Source organism: Elephas maximus, chromosome 3 (assembly GCF_024166365.1).
Source record: "Elephas maximus indicus isolate mEleMax1 chromosome 3, mEleMax1 primary haplotype, whole genome shotgun sequence".
In the NCBI taxonomy this organism is placed as follows: domain Eukaryota; kingdom Metazoa; phylum Chordata; class Mammalia; order Proboscidea; family Elephantidae; genus Elephas; species Elephas maximus.
The window spans coordinates 39555160-39569453 of record NC_064821.1 but is presented as its reverse complement, the minus strand read 5'-3'; positions in this window follow the sequence as shown (position 1 = coordinate 39569453).

The following is a 14294-nucleotide window of genomic DNA, read 5'->3' as shown; positions in this document are numbered from 1 at the left end:
GTATGAGCACAATTAAGTGTCCTGGAATTCGCATTCTTTGCAATGTTATTCATAATTTGTTATGATCCACATAGTCAAATGCTTTTGCATAGTCAATAAAACACAGGTAAATATCTTTCTGATATTCTCTACTATAAGCCAAGATCCATCTGACATCAGCAATGCCAGCAACGATATCCTTTGTTCCACGTCTTCTGAATCTGGCTTGAATTTATGGCACTTCCCTGTCAATGTACTGATAGAACCGTTTTTAAATTATCTTCAGCAAAACTTTACTTGCATGTGATATCAATGATATTGTTAAGTAATTTCTGCATTTTATTGGATGACCTTTCTTTGGAATGGGCACAAATATGGATATCTTCCAGTCATTTGGCCAGGTAGCTGTCTTCCAAATTTCCTGGCATAGACGAGTGAGCACCTCCAGTGCTACATCCATTTGTTGAAACATCTCAATTGGTATTCTGTCGATTCCTGGAGACTTGTTTTTCTTTTCTTTTTTTTATTGTGCTGTAAGTGAAAGTTTACAATTCAAGTCAGGTCAGGTCAAGTCTCATACAAAAACTTATACACACATTGTTGTGTGACCCTAGTTGCGGTCCCTATAATGTGACAGCACATTTCTCCTCTCCATCCTGTAGTTCCTGTGTCTATCCAACCAGCTCCTGTCCCCCTCTGCTTTCTCATCTTACCTTTGGACAGGGGTTGCCCACATAGTGCCATGTGTCTACTTGAGCTAAGAAGCATACTGCTCACCAGTATCATTTTATGTCTTATAGTGCAGTCTGATCTTTGTCGAAAAGTTGGCTTCAGGAATGGTTTTAGTCTTGGGCTAACAGAGTCTGGGGGTCATGTCCTCTGGGGTGCCTCCAAGTCTCGGTCACACCATTAAGTCTGGTCTTTTTACTAGAATTTGAGATTTGCATCCCACTTTTCTCCTGCTCTATCAGGGATTCTCTGTTGTGCTCCCTGTCAGGGCAGTCATTGGTGGTAGCCGGGCACCATCTAGTTCTTCTGGTCTCAGGCTATTGGAGTCTCTGGTTTGTGTGGCCCTTTCTGTCTCTTGGGTGGATCCTTGTTTTTAGCCAATGCCTTCAGTGCAGCTTGGACTTAGTCCTTTGGTACCATTGGTCCTTGATCACATGCTACGTCCTGAAATAGTTGAAAGTTGACCAATTCTTTTTGGTACAGTGAGTCTGTGTATTCCCTCCATCTTCTTTTGATGGTTCCTGTATTATTCCATTTTTTCCCACAGAATCCTTCAATATTGCAACTTGAAGCTTGAATTTTTTCTTCAGTCCTTTCAGCTTGAGAAATGCTGAGCATGTGCTTTCCTTTTGGTTTTAACTCCAGGTCTTTGCACATTTCATTATAAAACACTTTGCTTTGTTTCTCGAGCCACCCTTTGAAATCTTCTGTTCAGCTCTTTTACTTCATCTTTCTTCCATTCCCTTCAGCTACTCTACATTCAAGAGCAAGTTTCAGAGTCTGTTCTGACATCCATTTTGGTCTTTTCTTTCTTTATTGTCTTTTTAATGACATTTTGCTTTATTCATGTATGATGTGCTTGTTGTCATCGTGCAACTTGTCTGATCTTCAGTCATTAGTGGTCAGTACATCAAATCTGCTCTTGAAATGGTCTCCAAATCCAGGTGGGATATATCGTACTTTGGCTTTCATGGACTTGTTTAATTTTCTTCAGCTTCAGCTCAAACTTGCATATGAGCAATTGATGGTCTGTACCACAGTCAGCCCCTGGCCTTATTCTGACTGATGATATTCAGCTTCCCCTTAATCACTTTCCACATATGCAGTCGATTTGATTCCTGTGTATTCCATCTAGTGAGGTCCATGTGTATTGTTGCCATTGATGTTGTTGAAAAAAGGTATTTCCAATGAATAGGTTGGTCTTGCAAAATTCTGTCATGCAATTGCCGACGTCATTTCTATCACCAAGGCCATATTTTCCGACTACTAATCCTTCATTGTTTCCAACTTTTACATTCAAATCATCAGTAATTTTCAATGCACTTTGATTGCATGTTTGGTCAATTTTTGGCTGCAGGAGTTGGTAAAAATCTTCAGTTTTGCTAGCAAGCAGCCATCTAAGATGCATCAATTGGCCTCAGCCCACCTGGACCAAAGGAGAATGAAGAACACCAAGGACACAAGGTAATTACAAGCCCAAGAGACAGAAAGGCCCACATAAACCAGAGACTACATCAGTCTGAGACCAGAAGAACTGGATGGGGCCCAGATACAACCGATGACTGCCTTGACAGGGAACACAACAGAGAACCCCTGAGGGAGCAGGAGAACAGTGGGATGCAAACCCCAAATTCTCACGAAAAGACCAGACTTAATGGTCTGAATGAGACTAGAAGGACCCCTGAGGTCATGGCCCCCAGACCTTCTGTTTTCCCAGGACAGGAATCATTCCTAAAGCCAAATCTTCAGACAGGGATTGGAGTGGACAATGGGATAGAGAGGGATGCTGGTGAGGAGTGAGCTTCTTGGATCAGGTGGACATTTGAGACTATGTTGGCATCTCCCGTCTGGAGGGGAGATGAGAGGGTAGAGGGGGTTAGGAGCTGACGAAATGGACACGGAAAGAGAGAGTGGAGGGAGGGAGTGGGCTGTCTCATTAGGGAGACAGCAATTGGGAGTATGTAGCAAGGTGTATGTAAGTTTTTGTGTGAGAGACTGACTTGATTTGTAAACTTTCACCTAAAGCACAATAAAAATTATTTTAAAAATCTTCAGTTTCTTCATCTTTGGCATTAGTGGTTGATGCATAAATTTGAATAATAGTCATATTGACTGGTCTTCCTCATAGGCATATGGATATTATTCTGTCACTGACAGCATTGTACTTCAGAATAGATCTTGAAATGCTCTTTTTGACGATGAATGCAACACCATTCCTCTTCCATCTGTCATTCCTGGCATAGAAGACCATATGATTGTCTGATTCACAACGGCCAATACCAGTCCATTTCAGCTCACTAACACCTAGGAGGATTTCGATCTTTAAGCATTCCATATCATTTTTGACAGCTTCCAATTTTCCTAGATTCATACTTTGTACATTCCATACTCTGATTATTAATGGATGTTTGCAGCTGTTTCTCCTCATTTTGAGTCACGCCACATCAGCAAATGAAGGTCCTGAAAGCTTTACTCCATCCATGTCATTAGGTCAACACTACTTTGAGGAGGCAGCTCTACCCCAGTCATATTTTGAGTGCCTTCCAACCTGAGGGGCTCATCTTCTGGTACTGTTGTCAGACAAAGTTCTGCTGCTATTCATAAGGTTTTCACTGGACAATTTTTTTCAGAAGTAGATTGCCAGATCCTTCTTCCTAGTCTGTCTTAGCCTGGAAGCTCTGCTGAAACCTGTCCACCATGGGGACCCTGTTGGTATTTGAAATACTGGTGGCATAGCTTCCAGCACCACAGCAACAACACACAAGCCACGACAGTACAACAAACTGACAGAAGACCAGTGGCTTTTTTTTTTTTTTCTGGTATGCCTACCTGGCCTCACTGGACAAGTGAAGATGGCCTTGGGAGAACATCAGAAGCACTAAGGATGTAGGTCTGGGGAGGTATCCTCGCCCACCCGATGTTTGAGAGCAGAATCCAAAGTCAGGAATTTATCTGACTTTAAGTCATACAACCCAAGATGCCCTAAAATGATGGATAGAGAAATAGAAATTTCATAATGTTGGGATCATGAATTTTAAAAAGGCAGTAGCTGACTGTAAATGGTACTGCCCTTGAAATGTAAAATACAGTAGGGATGATGTCAGTAGTCACCTTGAACGAAATCAGGATCACAATAAACTGTAATGTAGCTTCTTCAACGCCGATTTTAATTTTTCAGAATGGTTGTAGCTTTGGAAGAAATGTATGGTCAGAGGGCCACTCTCAAATTTCAAAAGAACTGTTTTTTTCATTCAGAATACATAAGAAGGGGTGGATTAGTTCCCAAAAGGAAGACATTTAGGGCAGATGGGAAAGTAACCAATGTGTTCTACAATTGATGTGGGTGGTGATGACTTCAGCTCTAACTTGTCAGGTTGCAGTAAATTCCACTCCAACCCCAGCCTGACAGAGGATGAAGGGTTTGAATCTTGAAAGCAGTCACAGGATTAACTAGTACCTGCTGTAGGTTCCCTTTGTGCCTACCTCAATACTAAGAGCATTACATGAGTTAGCATTAGTTTACTACTTACAACAGTCCTGTGGGGTAGGTACCCTTGTTCTCCCCATTTCACAAATGGGGAAACTGATGCAAGACCACTTTGCTAGTGAGAGATGGATCACAGTACCACCAAGAAAAACTAGGACTGGAGAGCATCTTTTGGACCCAGGATCCTTGCTCTGAGAGCTTTCTAGATCCAGGAGAGAGAGAGAGAGTGAGCTACAATACAGGAGACGGCAAGAGATAGCAAGAAGTATCAGCAGACAAATGGTGGCAACAGGGGCAGCAGAACCAGGAAACCGGCAGGAGATAGCATAGTGGGCTTCCTGGCCCAAGGAAGGAGAAGGCTGAGCACCTTTGGGAAGGAGGCTTGCTCGTGGAGTGGAGTGCCTCTGGGCACTTGTCAGTGGAACTAAAGAGCTTTGTAACACTTGCCCGAGCAGGGCAAAGGCCAGTCTGAATAACTGTATCCTGAGTTGTTTCTGATCCTGAATTGTAACCTCTTACTTCCCTAGTAAGCCCCATAATCGTGAATATGGTCTGTGAGTTCTCTGTGGCCGTTGCAATGAATTACCGAACCCAGCAGAGAAGTAGAGAGTGCCATGGAGGGGATGGTTAGTGTTAGGATGGTAAAAAGGTTGGAGAGAGGAGGTATGTCTGACCTCTGCCTCATCAGAATCAGCCTTGGGCTGTTGATCTTAATTCTCCTTCCCCACTGTAAAGTTAGAGGAGGTCAAATGTCCCTGCCAGGCCATTTTTACAGCCACCTCAGTAGTGGGGGAATAATTAGCCTTAGATTAACCACTATTCTGGTCTCACCTAACAAAACTTAAAAACAAGACCAGAAAAGGTCACACTGCTTCCAAGTAACTCAACTATACTCAGAACAAAGCCCAAAATATTTATAGAAATATGAAAGTTATCCAGCACCCAACAAGATAAAATTCACAATATCTGACATCCAATAAAAAATTACCAGGCATGCAAAGAAGCAGAAAAATATGACCCATAATGAGGAGAAAGGTCAATCAATTAAAACCAACCCAGAAATATCCATATGATAGAATTAGTAAAGAAGGAGATTAAAACAGTTATTGTAACTGTGCTTCATATGTTCAAGAAGTTAGAAGAAAAATTGAACGTATTGAGGAGACATGAAAGATGTAAAAAAGACCCAACTTGAATGTCTGTAGGTGTGTACTATGATGTCTAATATAAGAGACACAGCGGATAGGAGGAATGGCAGATTAGACACGTAAGAGAAAAATATTAGCAAACTTGAAGAAATAACATAACTATCCAGAATATAACACACAGAGAAAAATGAAAAAGAAAAGACAAGTATTAGTGAGCTGTGGGACATCTTTGAAATCATTTAATATACGTATAATTGGGGCTCCAGAAAGAGAAAGGGGGAGAAAGAAAAAAATATCTGAAGAAATAATGGAAAGAATTTTTCCAAGTTTGATGAAAGATAAACACCCACAGATACAAGAAGCTCAGTGAAATTCAAGCACAAGAAACTTGAAGAAAACTGCACCAAGGAGCATCATTATTAAGTTGCTGAAAACAGCAATGAAACCGAGATACCCACTCTTGCCGCTTCTAATCAATTTTGTAGGAAGTTCTAGCCAGGGCATTTATGCAAGAAAATGAAATAAAATATATCCAGTTTGGAAAGGAAGAAGTAAAATTATCTCTGTTGATGGCATGATCCTGTATATAGAAAACCTTAAGGAATCCATTTAAAAAACCCAAAAATCTATGAGAAGTTATAAATGAGTTCAGTAAGGTTGCAGAATATAAGATCAATATAAAAAAGTCAATTGTATTTCTATGTACTAGCAATGAACAGTCCAAAAATGGAATTTAAAAATGAAAAACTATTTCATTTACAATAATACCAAAAAGAATAAAATACTTAGGAATAAATTTAACAAAAGTACAAAATTTATACTTTCAAAACTAGAAAATATTGTTGAAAGAATTTAAAGACCTAAATAAGGGGAAAGACATCCACCTTCATGACTAGGAGACTTGATATTGTTAAGATGGACTACTCTCAAAATTGATCTGTAGATTCAGTGCAATCCCTGTCAAAGTTCCAGCTAACTTTTTGGAGAAATTGATAATCTTAAAATTCATGTGGAAATTCAAGGGACCTAGAATAGCCAAAAGAATCTTGAGAAAGAAGAACAAAGTTGGAGAACTTACACTTCCTGATTTCAAAATCTACTACAAGTTCACAGTAATCAAGACAGTGTGGTACTGGCATAAGGATAGACATATTGAGTAATGGAATAGAACTGAGAGTTCAGAAATGAGCCTTCATATTTATAGTCAGTTGATTTTTAACAAAGGTGCCAAGACAATACAATGGGCAAAGAAAGTCTTTTCAATAAATGGTGTTGGGACAATTGAATACCCACATGCAAAAGAATGAAGTTGGACCCATTCCTCATACTATACACAAAAATTAACTCAAAATGGATCGTAGACCTGAGTGTAAGAGTTAAAACTATAAAAGTCTTAAAAGAAAATATAGGAATAAATATTTGTGACTTTGAGTCATGAAGGATTGTGGGCAAAGCCTTCTTACACGTGACGCCAGAAGCATAAGTGACAGAGGAAAAAAATACAAAACTTCTGTGCTTCAAAGAACATCAATTAAAAAAAAATAACATTCCCCAGAATGGGAGAAAATACTTATAAAACATGTATCAGGTAAGGGATTTGTATCTAGAATACCTAAAGAACTCTTACAACTCAATAATTGAAAGATAAATAACAATTTAAAAAATGGGCAACTGACCTGAATAGATATTTCTCTGAAGAAGACGTGCAGATGGCCAGTAAGCATATGAAAAGATGCTCGACATCATTGGTCATCGGGAAAACGTAAATCAAAACCACAGTGAGATACCGCTTCACACCCACTTGTTGTTCCTATTGGGTTTCGACTCATAGCAACGTTATTATAACACAAGGTTGCTATGTATAACAGAGCAAAATGTTGCTCGGTCCTGCACCATCTTCACGATCGTCAGTATGTCTGAGTCTTCTGTTGCAGCTGTTGTGTCAATCCACTTCAATGAGGGACTGGAGGTGGGGGCTACTGCATCTGCTTTAGGGGCAGCCGTGCATGCAACCACACTAGATTGTCCTGGGGAACCAGGTGAGGCAGAGCTGAATGTGGGGCAGCCTCTGATACAGGTGTAGATGGGTCCACATGTGGCTTTGACCCCCGGGACCAGTGTAGGCAGATCCACACCCAGCCTAGGCTTGGAAACAGTGTAGACAGAGACCCGTCCAGTGGCAGCTCAGAATCCAAAATCCATTTCTGATCAAAACTTGTAGCAAACTATAGAGGGGATCTTTCTCAACCTGATAAAAGCTATTTATACAAGACCCTGCTAACCACATAGTTAATAGTGAAAGACTGAATGTTTTTCCCTTAAGATCAGGAATGAAGGAAAGGATGTCACTTCCAGTCCACGTTGTACTAGAGGCTCTACCCAGTGCAACAAAGGAATAAAAAGAAATAAAAGCATCCAGATTGGAAAGGAAGGGTAAAACTGTCTTGATTCATAGATGACGTGATTACCTATGTAGAAAATCCAATGAAATTTACAAAGACGCTACTAGAACTAATAAGTGAGTTTAACAAGGTTGTAGAATACAAGATCAACACACAAAAATTAAAAAAAAATTGTATTTCTATTATATGTTAGCAATGAACAATTGGAAATTGAACTAAAATACCATTTACAGTTGCATCAGAAATATTAAATATTTAGGAATAAATCTGAAGGAAACAAAAAAGATGTACAAGGCCTGTATACTAAAAAGTAAAAAACATTGCTGAAAGTGAAGATCTTAACAAATACATGTATTATGCTAATGGTTTAGAAGACTCAATATTATTGTCAGTTCTCTCTAAATTTATCTATAGATTCAATTGAATCCCAGTCAAGCAGGATTTTTTTGTGTATGTGTAGCAATTGACAAGCTCATCTTAAAATACATATGGAAGTGAAAAGGACTTAAACAGTTAAAACAATTTTGAAAAAGACGAACAAAGTCAGACGACTAATACTACCTTAATTCAAGACTAGACTTATTATCATCAAGACAGTGTGGAATTGGTATAAAGATAGATAATGGAACAGAATGGAAAATCCAGAAATAGGCCCACCCACACATATATGGTTAATCGATTTTCAACAAAGGTACAAATACAAGTCAGTGGAGAAAAGAGAGCCTTTCAAGAAACAGTGCTGGAACAACTGGATACTTATTTCCATATAGATGCAAATGCAAATAAATCAACTTGAATCCATACCTCACACCATACATACCACATACAATTTTGTATAACATACACATGGGGTTGTCATGAGTTGGAACGGCCTATACGGCGACTAACAACGACATACAAACATTAACTCAAAATGGATCATAGAACCGAATGTAAAACTATAAAATTTCTTAAAGAAAACTGAGAAGAAAATCTTTGTGACCGTCAGTTAGGCAAACATTTCTTAGATATGACACCAAAATGACAAATCCATGAAAGAAAAATGGGTAAATTGGACTTCATCAAAATTAAGAATTTCTGCTCTTCAAAGTTAATGTTAAGAAAATGAAAAGACAAGCCACAGACTGGAAGAAAACATTTGCAAATCTGGTAAAGAATTTGTGTCCAGAGAACATAAAGAACTCTCAAAACTCAATAACAAGGGAACATCGGCCCAACTGACAAAAGATTTGATCAGTCATTTTACCAAAGAAGATAAATGGATGGTGTTACGGATTGAATTGTGTCCCCAAAAATATGTGTTATAAATCCTAAGCCCTATATTTGTTTATATTTGTGCATGTAATTCCATTTGGGAATAGGGTTTCTTTGTTATGTCAGTAAGGCCGTATCAGTGTAAGGACTGTCTTAAACTAATCACCTTTGAGATATAAAGGAGTGGATTAGGCAGAGATAGGGCAAGATAGATGTCATGTCACATGAAAATCACCACGGAGCCAAGGAACAGAAACTGAAAAGAGACGAGGACCTTCCTCAAAAGCCAGGAGAAAAAGCCTCCTCCTAGAGCCAGCCCCCCTGAGTTCAGACTTCTAGCTTCCTAAACTGTAGAAAATAAATTTCTGTTCATTAAAGCCACCCACGGGTGGTATTTCTGTTATAGCAGCACTAGATCATTAGGACAGATAGCCAATAAGCACATGGTTTCATCATGAGTGGAAACCAACTCCATGTCAACTAACGATACCATGTAGCACATGTCAAGATGCTCAACATCATTAGTCATTAGGGAAATACAAATCACAACCACAAGATACCATACACACCTATTAGAACGTCGGAATAGAAAGGCTTGTCACACCAAGTGTTGGTCAAGATGTTGAGCAACTGTGCTGGTGGGAATGAAAAATTGTACAACCACATTGGAAAAGAGTTTGGCAGTCTCTTAAATTAAAAATACACCTTCCATAAACCTTGCCATTCCAATTCTAAGTATTTACCCAAGAGAAATGAAAGCGTATGTCTATACAGAGACTTAAACAGGAACGTTCACAGCAGCTAGAAATAACCCAAATATCCATCAACAGGTGAATGGATCGCTAAATTGTGGTATTTCCAGCAATGGTACACGACTTGTCAATAAAAATAACTATTGATACATGCAGCAACAAGGACGGATCTTAAAATAATTATGCTGAGTGACAGAAGCCTTGCATACTTTATGATTTGACATATATAAGATCCTGGAAAACACAAAGTAATCTATATCGACAAAGTAGATTAATGACTGCCTTGTGGGGGACTACTAAGCGGTGCAAGGAACCTTTTGGGGTGATGGACATATTCACTGTCTTGATTGTGATGATGGTTTCACGTGTATGTATATCTCAAAACTCAGCAAATTGTACACTTCAAGTGTGTGTAGTCTAATGTATGTGAATTATACAATAAACTATTAAAGCTATTAAACAATGGAAAGGGAAGAAACCCATAATCTGTGTAGAGCACCTAGGATTGTGCCTGGTGTTTAATAGTTGCTTATTGAAAGTTGGCTCTTTTTTGAGAGCTGACCGTGTGGAGGTCAAGGTCTGAGGTGGGGAGGTTACACGGTTTTAAGAAAGGGGCCTGGCAATCCCCTGGGAGTATCCACCCCATCCTTTCCCTCCTGGGAGGAAGGGGGTGGGACCTGGGGACAACAGGCTGGACTACGTCCAATAGAGTCCTGCTGCCCTCTCGTGGCCGCCAGGGGCACAGCAGGCTGCGTCTCCCTTCACTCCACTGGCCTGTGGAACCCTTCTGCGCTGCCCCTACCACAACCCTGCAAGTTTCCTTCATCCTTCCATCAGTCTTTTCAGACAGTCACCTGTTTATCCATTTGTTCCCTCACTTGTCTGTCTTCCCATCCATCCGTTCAGCTGCCCAGTCATGTCCGCTGGCCCAGGCGGACCAGTGGAGGTGGGTTATCAGCCTGGCACATTCTCCCTCCCTGGACTGAGGGACTGCCACGCCACATTCATGACAGAGCCCCCCTGGTGTCTTCAACCTTACAGCACACAGACATCCCCCCAGGAGGTCCAGAATGGCAGGTAGGAGTGAGGATGGTGACCTCCAGTCACAGTTTACTCCCCCTGGCCCACCATAGTACCCTTCTCAGCAGCACCTTGTCCACTGCCTCTGAACTTCTGCCTCCTCTCTGACCCCCTGCCTCCTCTCTGACCCCATCTGCTCTCCTCCACAGGGTTCTGTCATTCCCCTGCCCCAAACCCTCAAGAAAGTCAGTGGGGGACTGGCGGCTGTGCCCCTGTGGACAGACAGGTGAAACTTGAGCCTCCAAAGACAGATCCACATGTAAGTGTCACTACAGTGCAGGGAGGGATGTGTCCCCTGTGGGGACAGATCGTGCAGCCCTCCCCCCCAGAAGTTAGCACCAGGTGGCGGCTGACCTAGAAGTGAGAGGGAGGTCCATCCACCTTTAGGAAAAAAAAAATACAAGCATGTCTTCATGCCGTGGGGCAGGCAACAACTTCTTAAAGGACAGATTTTTGATAATTGGACTACATTAAAAGTAAGAACTGTTCATTGAAGGGCACCATTAAAAGAGTGAAAAAGCAGGACAGAGAGGGAGAAGGTAATCACAGGACAAATATTCCATGGAGAACTCTTACCTAGGATGCATAACAAACCCCTACGTATCGTAAGGAAAAGGCAGGTGGCTTGCAGAAAAACGGGCAAATGCACTGGACAGACACTTCACAAAGAAGAGACACCAATGGCCAAGAGTCTCACTGTTGTGGAAGAATGCAGATTAAAACTTCAGTACGACACGTGACAGAGACAGACCAGGTGTGGCTGCAACATAGAGCAACAGAGCCCATGTGGTTGCAACGGCTCTATGGAAAACCACAGGGCAGCATCCCCTAAAGCCAAACACCTGCCCCTGACCCCCACTCCTCTCCTGCAGGTGCCACGTCTGTCGGTAGAAGTGCTCAAGGATGCGCTATATAGAATATTTGGAAATGACTCAATATCCATCCACAGTGAACCAGGTAAATGCAGTGTAGATGTCCACACAGCGGGCCGCCCCACAGAGCCTCGAAAGCGTGATGTGCAGCACAAGACTCAGACCCCAGGCGCTGTGGGTTTGTGACCCCTGGTGTAAAGTGCCCAGATGTGGGGCAGGCTGGGCAGAGTCAGGACTGTGCAGGCCCACCTTCACGCTTGGTATCTGAAAACCCACAACTGCTCTCCTGTGAGGTGTGCGCTTTCTGCACAGGTGTGTGCAACTCTAATAAGAGCCAAGACTAGGTGGGGCTCGGTCTGATGCCACCTCCCTCCATCCCCTGCACTCTCACACCTGTCCCACCTCACACTCGCTGCCTGTCACTGTCTCACTGGGATGCCCAGCGCTGCCTCTTGGAGGCCTCCCTGCCTTCCAGAACACATCGCAGTCAGAAATGATCTCAGTTCCCCATTTGTTCAGGTGGTTACTGTCCAGCCCTCTGCTTAGTCTTGTCCCTAAGACCGAGGCCACAGGGGTGCTCCAAGTGGCCTCGAAGGGGTACTGGGGGGCCAGGCACCAGGACCAGGCTCTGTGGTGGGGGTGGTTATTGGGAGGGGTAGGGCAGAGCTTTGGGACCCGGCTCTGCAGGGCTGTGTGGCCATGGGCAAGTCACTCACCCTCTCTGTGCTCACCATGTTTACTGCAGAAACAGAGTCCTCCAGAGCTACTGATTGGGGCACAGGCATGACCCCTCCTGCCCTGCCCATCTCAGTCTCACCAGGCTAGATGCACCAAACCCCCTTCCCCAAGAGGCCACTTAGTGAAGGGAGAGTTTCCTTCCTGCTGCCTGTCTGGGCCCTGACTGAGGTAGCCTAGGTCAGGAGCGAGGCTGGGGTGGTGAACCTACTTTCCTCCTCTGGGTCTTCCCCACCCTCTTCAGACTGAGGTCCAGGGCCCGGACTCATTCGGGGGACTCTTGAGAGCCCTCAGTGCCCCCAGATGCCCCCAGCCCCACCCACAGTTTCAGCCACGCTGCTGGGTAAGCCTCTTGAGGTCAGACAGAGACGGTACCAGCTCCATTCCTAGGGTCGGCAGTGGCCCGCCTCCAAGGAACCCTTAGGAATACTCTGGAATCTGGTTATTTGTAGCACTCTCTGTTCCCCCCGGGACCTGGGCTGGGCTTAGGGACCACTAGCAGGGCAGGGATGCTGTAGGAGGAAGGGGCTGTAGGAGGAGGAGGGGGCTGTAGGAGGAGGAAGGGGCTATAGGAGGAGGAGGAAGGGGCTGTAGGAGGAGAAGGAAGGGGCTGTAGGAGGGGGAGGAAGGGGCTGTAGGAGGAGGAGAAAGGGGCTGTAGGAGGAGAAGGAAGGGGCTGTAGGAGGGGGAGGAAGGGGCTGTAGGAGGAGGAGAAAGGGGCTGTAGGAGGAGGAAGGGGTGCAAGAGGAAGGGCAGAGGGGTCTCTAGCCTGAGCAGGGAGGCCTTGGAGGCTAGGTTGCTGGACATAGGTTGCTGGCTGGCCTCCGTCCTCCCTCAGCCTATGCCAGCACCAGGCCCAGGCGCTGGGGGAGGTGTCCCTCACATAGCTGCAGGCTCCTCAAATGCCATCTATTTGTGGCCCGGACTCTGGGGCAGCAGGAGGCGCATGTGACCGATAGTATGTGGTATTTTTGGCAGTGGGGGTGGGGCCTTCATGGCTGTACCATGTCGCCTGGAACAGGCTGAGCTCAAGGCCCCTCCAAGCCCCTCCCAGCTGTGGGGTCCCAGGTGGGACACAGTTGGTCCTCGTGCCTGTCCTATGGGGTCCCCCATGTGGGAAGCCTCCGTAGGCACCTCTCCAGGTGCTGGCTAGGAGGGTGAAAGTGGGTCAGGAAGCCACAGCCCTGGTCTTGAACTATCTCGTCTCAGGATTGTCCCAGCCAGAGTGACCACCCAGCTGGGGTCTGGTGGTGGTGGCCCCAGGGAGTCAAGACGCTGGAGGCCTTGGGCTCAATGAGATGAGCAGAGGAGGGGCCAGGTAGCAGTCAGGCCTGAGTAGGGGCACAGACCCTAGGGATAGCCCTGAGGGGTGCGGGGGGTCAGGACATGCTCCTGCATCCAGTGACCTCGGCCAGGCATGCGTAGGGCCACAGCCAGGTGTCCCTGCCGAGCCCTGGACTGGATCTGGCAACCCCAGCGTGACCTTGGTGAGCTGAGAGGAAGCCCGGCTTGGGGCCACCTTGGCTCAGCCTGCCCCACTAAAGCTGGTGGAAGGTCACTGAGGGCTGGTCACCTGCTAGACACTGTGGCCGCCTCCCTGGCCAGTTGCCTTCTGGGGCATGCTGGGATAGGCCAGGGCTGGCTGACCCTCGGGGCCCTTGAACAGACAGAGACTCCTTGGAGGATAAGGACCGGGGAGGACGAGCCTCCGATACGTGCAAAGACGTGCAGGAACCGTGGGGTGAGGGTGTCCAGCATGAGGGGCCTCGCTGTTCTAAAGCCTTGTCTAACGTCGGGAACGTCATCTGGTCTCTATACAATCACTGCAGGCTCCACTTGGAAACAGGCAGAGTGGG